Genomic DNA, 11,444 nt, shown 5'->3' with positions numbered 1-11,444 from the left:
ATGTAAATTGTTATTTAACCATTATGTAAATACATCGCTTCATCGCTACATGGTCCGTGTCATCTGCCGCCACGTAACATTTGGTGGAGCGTGCGGGTTTGTCATCCCCATCCTGGTCCCAGCATCGCATCGCATCGGTATGGACGTTGCCGCTAGGGATATCGAAGCCGCGCCGGGCAGCCCCAGCCCAGCAGAGACCACCACACGACGATGTCCCCCGCCCCGTGTCCCCAGCCTGAAAGACCCAAGTGACGACAAGCCGAGATGAGCCGTGCCCATACAAGCCGAAGATGGATTTCCCCGCCCTTCCGTCCGACGTGGCCTTAGGACCTTTGGCGCTTCGTCGCGGCTGAAGCCATTGCTGTTGCTGGGCCAGGCATCAATCAACATAATCATCGTCATTCGTGGCGGCAAGCGATTCGTCTGCATTTCTCATCGCAAACTCACCCGCATTCATCCGCCAATTGGCGTCGGCGTCGACCAGGACGGTCGTCTTCGACCGGCGGGGTGATGTCACGGGATGTGGCGGACAATCCCTGTGGCGCCATGGCCCACCACCAAAGATGATGACGACGAAGAAGAGCTGTGTGCGCCGCGCTGCAAGGCCGGGCTTCGTTTTGGCAAAATAGTTCTTTAACGATTATGTAAATACATCGCTTCACCGCTACATGGTCCGTGTCATCTGCCGCCACATAACAATATCATATTTCAAATATAGAAAACAGAAATGAACATGGTCTACCCACGTAATTAGCTGAAACTACAATACCTCGACTACCAGGGTGACAGATCGGGCACGAAGAGACAAGCTTACAGACAAGAGACCAGAGACAAGAGACAAGAGACCACACTCAGGATGACGGCAGATAAACTGCTAAGGCTGCTAAAAAAGCAGGGAGGTGCTGGAGAGGCTGGGTCCTCAAGGGAAAGGAACAAAAAGTTTGCTGTTTTGCCCTACGTACATAAGATGTCGCACGGGCTGAAAAAGGTAGCAGCACGGTTTGGGGTGGACATAGTGTTTTCTTCCCCGGTTAAATTAAATAGCGTTTGTCCGGCCGTCCAGCGGTGTGCTGAAGATGAGCTTGGAAAGAAGAAAAGTGCGTGTGTAGTAAATCATGTATCACCCTTTGTACCGTGCTCTGTGGCTGTTGTTTACAAGATTCCTTTATCTTGCCCAAAAGTGTATGTTGGTCAGACAGGTCGCTGCTTAAACGTTCGATTATTGGAGCATCGCAACAAGCCTAAAAAAGATGATTACGCACGTTTGGCCGAACATTGTCGCACGTGTAAGCACCAATGCTATGCGCTTTTCCGCGAGACTGATATCCTGTTTAAGGATAAAGACAGGCGTACTAGAGAGTTGATGGAATCATACTACATCAGGAAGTGGCGGAGTGATTGTATCAGTGGAACATCAGTTGTCCTGCAAGAAAAAGAATTTGGTTATTTGGAGCGGTCGTACTCCGGCTTCTAAGCACAACACCATAATCGGGACGTAAGCGGGCAGGCCTAAGCAGCATCGCAATGCTTGACGTTCAAGCTTCACCAAAGGCAAGAGCTTATAGGTCGCGGAGCGAGAGAACAAAACGCACCCAAATTCTAAGACTGGGCGAACATACATGCGTTAAATCATCAAGAGTGTATCTGCTCTCAGACCTGATTGCTTGTGGCTAAGACTCCTCAAAAGAGCGACAGCGCGGGAGCCTTTCACTGCAATGTGCTCAATGTGGAGACGCGAATTCAATTTACTGTCATATAGAACTCCAACGCATTTTAGTGAATAAACCTGCCGAATGAATTGTTGACGATAGGATAACAAAATTGATATTGGGTACGTAAGGGGGACCACGAGAATGGCACACTTATTAATATTTAACGAAAATTTCAGAGTGTCCAGCCATAATTCTAGAGAATTCAGATCGAATAAAGGGAATGAAACAGGGAATAAATATCCTGCGAAGAAAAGAAAAAGGCAATGTCATCTGCATACACGTATGTTTGTACATCAGTATGGCTAGGTATGGAGCTCAAGAGCATATTAAATAGCACTGGGAAGATGACAGACTCCTGGGGGACTCCACGCGTCTGCTTATAACGAGAAGAGGCGCAGCCATGTTGATAACAAAAGAACTCTCTGCTTTCTAAAAAAGCCGCTATCTACTCAGTGATGTACTCCGGGAATGAATAATAAGCCAGTAGATCTAGGAGAATGCCATATTCCACGCTGTCGTAAGCTTTTGAAATATCCAGAATGACCAATGCTGCAGTTTGCTCATTCCGTCATGCCCACTGAATTCCACTTTCTAAGTCTACATGTGCCCACCAAATGAAGCATCCTTCTCTAAAGCCAATTTGTCAGCAGTTTAGGATAGCAAAATGCGCTCAATCACTTTAACGAGAGTATATGTTAGAGCTACCGGCCTAATGTTATCAATCGAATAACCGAGCTCCGGCTTTTTGGGGAAAGGCATAATTTTGGACAAACGCCATTCAGGTAGTATTCATGCGTTTTTCAGTGAAACGTTTACTACATTTAGCAGATCTGCCGGATCTTCATTATACAACAATTCTATCATTGCGGTGGTAATACCATCCGGCACTGGCACAGACGCTGGGATGGAAGAAATCACTTTACCCAGTTCGCCTACAGTGACCTCTTCAAAATCAGCTGAGCCTAGAATACCATATCTTGTAGCAGGACTCCTCGTCGCAAATCGCAGCTGTAGGTCACAAGCAATATTCTCTAAGAAGTCTACGACTTGTTCCGCATACGAACCAGTGAGGGTGCGTTCAGAGAGGGGTGACCGGATTACATAGACCTCATAAACTTGAATAATGCTTTTTTACTGTGTGGTTCTGATAGGGCTGAAAATCGGCCAATGTTACAGGATTCCTTTGCACGTAATACAGTTCCCTTGAAAGTTGCGCGGTAAAATTTAAAATTAACCTAGTTAGGCGGACTCTGATTGTGAAGAAACTGCTTCCAAGCGGCTTTCCTACGTCGGAAATATCTGGTACATTCTTCATTCCACCAAGGACTACACGAGTTGTTGTGGACTAATGCAACAGTAAATTTTTCTTTACGTATGGAATCATTAATAGCTGTGATCACGCTTTCAGCCCTGCAGGTTTATTCCATAGGTGGAGAAGTATAGAGTGCATTGCACAACGCCAAGGAAAATTCAGTTATATTGATGAATGAATGTACTCTGTGGCTAGGTATTTTCGCGGAGCAAACTATTTCGAAAAGAATAGGGATATGATCACTGTTCGTGTCACAATCAACTGTAGACCACGATGATACCAGCCCTGACTTTGCAAAAGTGAGGTAAAGGACAGACCGCGACTGACCACTAAAAAAAGTTGCATTGCCCATATTTCGACAGTGAAGGTCATTATCGCCTGCCCATTCCCACAGACGTTTCCCTCAGGTGTCTGTCCTAAATCCCCAAGATACCTGATGCGAGTTGAAGTTCCCGCCACTAGCACAGCTTTCTGGCACACCGCGATAGCCGAATCTAAAGGTCTGACTTCAAAACCTCCGTAAAGGAAATACACATTTACCAATGAAATAGGCTTGCAACCCGGCAGAAGCAAATCAATACCGAGAATCTCACACTTAGAGGGCAAGAAGTCAAAAGTCTTAAAGGCATTACGGCAGAAATTATTAGATACTATTAGTAGTAAACCCCCACCGCGACCTTGACGGTCCAGTCGGAAAGCTTTGTAGTTATGAAACGTAAAAAATATGACGGAGTCCAACCAAGTTTCTTGTAGAATGTTAATTCCAGGGGAAAATTTAGCAGTTAAAGAGTTAAGGTGGGAAGAAGAGGATCGAATCGAGCGGCAATTCCATTGTAACACTTTAAGAGATGCCATGATTAGTTATATGTTAGCCTAAGTCACCGCTTTGGTTAGGATATCCTCTGGCATGGTGTTGCGTAACTGGGCGTTTCTATTTCTTGATTTCGCAGGGGGACCGAATGGAGGGGACATCCTCTCTTGTTGGAAAAGGTAACAATTGTGTCTTCAGACGATGTTTCGTCACACGAATCTAGAGGTAGCGGGACTGTGGAGCAATCAATAGGTGGGTGAGAAGTGGACTGGGAAGCTGTAGACGAAGGTCGCGTCTCATGACATGAATTGTTCGGTGTGATTTTGCTGGTAGAGGAAGGCAAAACAGCAGGTACAGTTGCAGCGCTTTGCTACTGCACTTGTGCAAGCACTGTTGCATTATTTGCCAAGGTGTTGTTGCAGAGTGGGTTTACCAAGGAAGCTGTCATTAGTGGGGCTACTGGAGAGCTCTGAGGAGGAGCAGTTACGGCTTCAGGTAGACTGAACGATGGATTAGTAGAGTTGGAGTTGAGCTGTTGCATGAACGCGAGCATGCCCTGGAATGCTTAGAGCAGTTGGGGGAGCAACCATCGATTCCGCCCAAAAAGGGGTTCGTTCCGTTCTTCATCGGCCGGGCAGTTGGCCAGGAGCATTTGCCCATTAAGTTAAGCAGTCCTAACTTGTCGTGTAACAATACATATTATCTGGTGGTTGCAGCTTCCTTCGGCAAATTGTCTGGACACAATCTTTGTGAATGGGTTGTCAGATGCCGTCTTCAGTATTCTTTAAAGAAGGAAATTTCATTGCAACAATGAGTTCTTCGTACAAATGATTTCGAAAGCTTTCTTTGTGGCACTACTTTTCAGGCTTGCGTGTCGCTAGCTAGCTTAGTCGGTGGTAATTCCGCCCTCTCCTGACTCAAGTCCACGGAGGCGACAAAACGAAAATGCGCACACAAGGAACTGATCCTCACTCGGGTGATGTTGCACAAAATAAACAAACTTGCGAGAAAGCCCTCGCGTACGGAAACCGGGACGCGCTCAAAACTATTCTGGCGCACCAAAAACGTCTCCCCGCTGCCTTTGGGTTAGATGAATTTACGACGTTTTTAATTAGGTCTTGCCGTGTGTCCTCGGGCGGAATCCCGTGCATCACTCCTTTACAGGTGTCTTCCGGGGAGGCCACATAAGGGAGGGGGCTGTAGCCACGATTCGCGATGTTGAGTTCGCGCACCATTCCGTATGTTTTGTCCCGCTCTATGCTTGTGGTGCTCATATCAAACACGTTTCTAGCCGCGTTAGGACGGAGGATGTCTTCTACGACTTGTAGTTTGGTGAGCTCAGCAGCAACGAGCGTTGCCTGGGGTAAGGTGTCCCCGGAAGTTATCATTCAAGTCTCGACCCCTTACTACACGGGAAAGTTAATAGCCAAATGTGTCGATAAACAACCGTATGACCCACGAACCTGCGGAGCAGTGGGGCATAGAGCTGACGTCTGTCCATATCCGACATCCAGCAGCGGCCAGGGATTTGGGCAGCACACCTCGGAAGAAAACCCAGATCCGTGTACACCTAAATGCCCGCTCGGTAAGGGAGACCATCCTTTTGGAGACAAACGCTGCACGCGACACTTCAAGCCACCATCTTTTCCAAGCAAGCCATCCACCATCCGGATACGAAGCCGAGACGGTACTGAACATCCATCAGCGCCCCCGGGGAAGATAGCGCCGTCAGTCTTCCGGAAACTGAGCGCCGCTGCTGATCCACCTACTTGCACGGAGGATCAACTTGGCGCTACCCGTTCACAGGGCCCTGCGCACGGACCCAAGCATCCCTCCCAGAAGATCAACAATGCCACATCCACAAAGGTGTGCTGGGCTGAGATGGTAGCTCCCCGAACATAACCATCATCATCATAAACCAAGGTAGCTGAACTTAAACAGCTCCTATTGAACACCCTGGAAGAAAACCGAAAGCTTAGCGCCCTGGTAGATGAACTCTAAAAACAGATAGCCACACTCACCAATGCAAACGTGGGCGATACCAATGGCCCCATCGATAGCGATACCAACTCCCCCATGAAAAGCCTTGCGCAGTCCCCCCAAAGAGGAATCGGCCTGTAGCTCCACCTACCTCAAAAGAGTGAATTTCATGGCGGTGATTGAGAGAATTTCTAACTTAACGAGGCTGTGAGCCCTAGCTACAAACCATTATAAGACCGCCTCCATAATTTCAGAAATATCTTTGAACATTTCCGCCAGGATCGGTCCGTTTTTCCACCACCGCATCCATCGATAAGTCCAGGGCATGCAGTCCTTCTCAGGCAGCTGCAAACATTATCATTCCCCACTCCACATCTCATGTCAATAATATATACTGGGGAATATAAAGACGCTTGCCCTCCTGTGTTCTGTGGAACGACAATCACTTCACCGTATGATTTGGTCACGTCCAATAATACCCTTATCACATAGAAGAAACCATATCATCCTTCATACCATTTTATCCCTACTAGAGTGGAAGGTTGCCATTACTAGCCCAGCTCCCCACGTGCAAGACCTCGCCCAGTTGGCTGAAGACACCGAGCTCCCAAAACACCGGGAGCGCCGCTGTCTAGTTGACTGAGGGAACAACAACCTTAGTGGTGCTATCACCACAACTTTTGGCGAAATAAACCTATTACTACTACTATTATTCTCATCGTTATTTAGACATATTCCGCACCCTCTCACAGTTTTCTGCAAAGCTTTATAAGAAATGTGTTCCAAATGTTTGTTACAGCAAAATCATGTAACTGTACTCTGATGAAGGCAAGTCCCATTGCCGCTACGTAAGTAAACCTTGTTGGTTATTGTTCTTGCAGTGTATCAGACTCTTTACTTATACTATTTCTGTGCGCTTAGTGAGTTTTATCTTTCTCTAGATTTGTTTCTACCATGAGCGCTGACAGGACCACAGCAAAGGACATCATCTGGAACTTTCCGCAGACCGAAGGCACAACAGTTGTGATGATGGACTCCCAGACCAAGTATTTGTATCCTCACTTCGATCTCCTCTGCCCTGGAACCCCCACTTTTGTTTCTCAGCCTGGCGCATGCATTGCTGCGCACGCTCACCGATCGAATGTATCCCTGCCTCTGCCACTACAAGTTTTTCTGCATGTTGGTACTAGTGCTCTCAGCTCCACTTCCGCTGAACATGCTTTCCCTGATTACCGCTCACTGACTGACCTCATTCTTGAATCTTGGCCGAACGTTTCCACTATATACGCCAGTCTCAATCTTCCCCGCTCCGCTAACCACCTACCCGACTATCGCATCTCTCGCTTCGCTCGCTGCTGCAACGAAAAGGCAAGCCGTTTCAACTCACTTCTCCGAAACTTTTGCCGCCACTCACGCTTTGTCCGCTTCGTCGATCATGGCTTTGGGAACCTTCCAGCTTGCCGAGTACTCGCTGCGGATGGCTTGCACCCGAGCTTCGAGGGTGTGGCCTCGCTGTCCGGTGACATTCATGCACTCTGCTTCATGCAACAGCGCTGCAATCCCCTGGGCTGGTGCGATTTCGCATGCACCGCCGAAACAGTTGCAGCCCCGGCAATCTTGCCAAATGAGAGCGACTTTCCACCACTGCCTGCAATTCTATCCAGTGTAAGGACCCCGGTGCAGTGTCATGCCAGCAGCCCACCACCACCGCCCCCCAGATCCACCACAACCACGGCGCCCCGGGCGACCGCCAGCACCCAAACCCCGAAGTCCACGGACGAGCGTCGCGCCAGCGGCATGCCAACCCCAACTGGCAAACCTGCAGCGGCCAGAACGCCCCGAGGGAACGCTCGCGGCGACACTACGAAGCTCCCTGACCAGCGCCGCACCAACAGCATACCACGCCCAACCTCCGCATCTTCAGCGACCGCCGAGCCCACGAAAACCAACAGCAGCACGTCCGCCGGACCTTCCGGGGTCCAAAATCCAGCCCTCCGTGCCACATGCCCTTACAACCTTCGAAAGAATCAGCATAACACCGACTGACTACAACACAAAAAAACTGGTAACGCGGCCTCCTTCCCCGCTTCAAGGCAGTTTTTAAAGCTACGAAAAATCACCGAAAAGCGCATACGTTCCGAATTGCACGTTTCCTTTCTTGCACAGTATTTGACTGCCGCGGTCACTCCCAGGGGTTTTAGGATTAGAATAAAACCCGCTACTACCGAACTCTCCCCGTCCAACATGAATAATTGGAAAGAGGTACTCGATAAAGCATCTTTACAATTAACTGAAATAATCCTCAAATCCCTGCGAAACTACGGCCCATTCTCTCCGAAAGAAAGACGAACTACTTACTCAGGAACTAAGCAAAAGAGAGTTGAACCTTTTAACCAACTACGAATTCAATACGGCCTCCGCCATATCCCGAACAAAAGACCGAAAATTTAACCGAATAAGATATCTAACACTGGCCACACGCGTAAGAACCTAACAAGCTTCGGCACTAGTAACTGCCCCCACTTTCACGATACGAATGATAATGTCACTAAAACTGTAATAAATGCTTCGACTACTGCACCCCAAACAGTTCAGTTAAACTCCTGTACTAATCATTTTCCCTCGTCTGCCGTCACAAAAATACTTACCGGGAATGTAATGAACCTTTCAAGTATAACCCTCTCCCCAGCTCAGATGAACGTCTTGTCAAAGGGCCTAAACTTTTGCCCTGCTACTGGTGGTTTTGATGAATTTCAACTTTTTAAGGACTTAGATAACTTCGCCAGAAATATGAGGCTACGAGAATACTTCTACGATCACCCCGCGACGGAAGAAGCCCGCAGAACCCTACCTAGCTATAAGCACTGGACCCCTCCCACACAGCGTGATAGTTGCCTCGACATGTACATCAAAGCTGTCCAACGCGATGTGTGAAAAGCATTGCAAACACAAATTTCTTTCCACCACAACATGACTACCAACCAAATGAAAGCCTTAGAGGAACTCGCAAGCTGTCCCGATATAATTATTAAACCTGCCGACAACGCAGGCGCAATCGTAATCCTTGACAAACCCGACTATTTTAACGAGGCCAATAAGAAACTATCGGTATCGACGTTTTATAAAGCACTACCCAATGATCCCACTCCAGAATATAAGCAAATTGTCAAAGATAAACTTGCTGAGCTTGTCAAAATAGAACAATAAATGAAACCACGGCTCTTTGCTTGATCCCCTTAAGCCCAGTAGCCGGTAAATTCTATCTTCTCCCAAAGATTCACAAGTTGAACAACCCAGGGCGCCCCATTGTTTCTGGAATTAACACTGTTACCGAAAACCTCTCGAGCTATGTGGACAATCTCATTTGCGACATTCTGCCCAGCTTTCCTCCTTCATTAAGGATACCAATGACTTTCTCTCAGACATCTCAAAAATTGAAATTCCCGATAACTTCCTTCTAGTCACCCTCGATGTTGCATCACTGTATGCTAACATCCCCCATGAAGATGGCATCGCCGCTGTATCCCTTGCGTATGAGCAGTCATCGTGCGACAAACCTATCGATTCTTCTGCTCTCCAAACGTTCCTTAGGCTTATTCTTGAAGTTAACAATTTTGAGTTCGACGGAGTTGATTACGTGCAAGTCAGCGGAACGTCAATGGGAACTCGAATCGGACCTAACTACGCCAATATCGTTATGGCTCACCTCGAATCAAACTTTCCTGACACCCAAAATTTAAACCCAATGTACTATAGCAGGTATATTGATGACATATTCATGATCTGGCAACACGGTGCGGCGGAGCTCCTCACCTTCATTGAGGCATTTAACCTAGCCCATCCTAGTATTTCCCTTGCTCATTCCTATTCGGAACGCAGTGTAAACTTTCTGGACGTCACCGTTACTACCTCCCAAAGTCGGCTTCAAACTAAACTCTATAGAAAACTGACAGACAAGCGGCACTATTTGCACTTCGGAAGTAGCCATGTCAGACACTGTAAGACAGCAATACCTTAAAGCCAAGCCCACCGATTTAGGAGAATTTGCTCAAACCGAGCTTACTTTGACTTAAACTGTCGAGAACTCAAGACCGACCTCCTGAATAAAAAATACCCGGAAAACGTTATCGACGATGCTATTGTGCGGGACAAGCAATTAGACCGTAACGAAATGTGTAAGAAAAAAGCCACGAACGGTAACCCGCAAACTAACTTAGTTTAAACCCACTCATCCTCCGCTCCAAGAGTGTCAATCGTACTAAAAAACATCAAAATATCCCAATGCAAAGTGACCGCTTAGAAAGCATATTCCCCGAACCACCACGCGTTGTCTAGCAGCGTAATAAGAATTTAGGCGACTTTCTTACTAACTCTCGTATAACCGACCGGAAACTACTGGCTGCATGCCCTGTAATAAACCCCGATGTAAAGCATGCCCACCCATGACCACTACAGAGCGCACCACCAGGACGGCTTCAGAGTACTACGTAAAAATAAAAGTTAACTTTAACTGTGACTCCGCTAATGTCGTATACCTTCTAGAGTGCACTGTTTGTAAGCAACAATATATCGGCCAAACTGAAACGCCCTTCCGAATACGGTTCAATAATCACCACTCTCATGCAAAAAGCTGGCCTTATTTGCCCCTGTCAAGACATGTGAACAGTCGCGGGCATGCATTTGAACAACTTGAAGCAACGATTTTACAATCCGCCTTCAACACGCACCACGACCGCGAGGTTCGGGAATCTTATGTCATTTATAAATTTGGGTCAGCCACACTTGGGATTAATGAAAGTTAGAAAAAACTAACGTGCTTTTCCCTCGATTAAAATTGGCGGCCTCATAATTTTTCTAACGACGTTCACTAATCCTACCCTTAAGTTTCGCATCAGAATTCGCAGAAACTCCCTAAATACAGCAGCTTTATTAGCCTAATGCGGCTCAACAATGCCATTTGTCGTGTGGAAGGAGGCCTCGTTCCCACCACCACTTAAGAATGTTTAACCCTTTGTGATCTATTCATGTTTAACCCTATGTGACCTATTTCCTGTTCAGTTGCTAGCTTCTATGAAATGCTCTTTTTTGCCCCGTATCTATTCTCTTCATCCGCGGGGGGGGGGGCACACCAATCTTCGCTTCCGCCCCAACCAGTCGCCCCAGCCACTGAATACTTTACTGTATACTCTTCCCTTTCTTTTGAAACCGCGATTTTCCAGTTTCCCGCAAGAAAGTGGAGAAAAAATGCCCGCCAGGTGGGATCCGAACCCACGACCTCCAGAATGCCGGTCTGGTGCGATAACCACTACGCTACCGGCGGGGCTATTTTCCCCATCCACTTTCTGGGTTGTTTATGTCAATGTAAATTTTTCCTGTGCTTGGGGGTGGTAGCCAGCGCCACGCCGACTTCTCGGAGTGAAGGGGACCTTCTTTTTAAGCCCTTGGCCATGACTGGAGTGTCTACGACATGTCGAGAGTGATCGACCAGCGTTGAACACTCTAAAGCTCCCTATGGCCCCAAGACTGCCAGAACAGAGGCCCTTGCTATGCATGTAGCGAATCAGAATAGGAAATGAGGGGCTCGTTGAAAATAAGACAGAAATAAGGGTTGGCAGTCAAGAAAACCTGG

At 47.5% G+C, this 11,444-nt stretch overlaps 1 non-coding gene across 1 annotated transcript; it reads right to left on the bottom strand.

Annotated features, from left to right (window-relative positions):
• Window positions 1–11,062: 11,062 nt before the first annotated feature.
• On the bottom strand, window positions 11,063–11,135 carry Trnaa-ggc (transfer RNA alanine (anticodon GGC)). Its single transcript has one exon. It is a non-coding gene; the product is annotated as a tRNA-Ala (tRNA).
• Between the last annotated feature and the right edge of the window lie 309 nt (window positions 11,136–11,444).

The sequence above is a fragment of the Haemaphysalis longicornis genome, unplaced genomic scaffold (assembly GCF_048455015.1).
Source record: "Haemaphysalis longicornis isolate Haplotype H1 unplaced genomic scaffold, Haemaphysalis longicornis Haplotype H1 scaffold_13, whole genome shotgun sequence".
In the NCBI taxonomy this organism is placed as follows: domain Eukaryota; kingdom Metazoa; phylum Arthropoda; class Arachnida; order Ixodida; family Ixodidae; genus Haemaphysalis; species Haemaphysalis longicornis.
The sequence above is the reverse complement of the archived record's forward strand: the minus strand, read 5'-3'. Positions and strand labels throughout refer to the sequence as shown.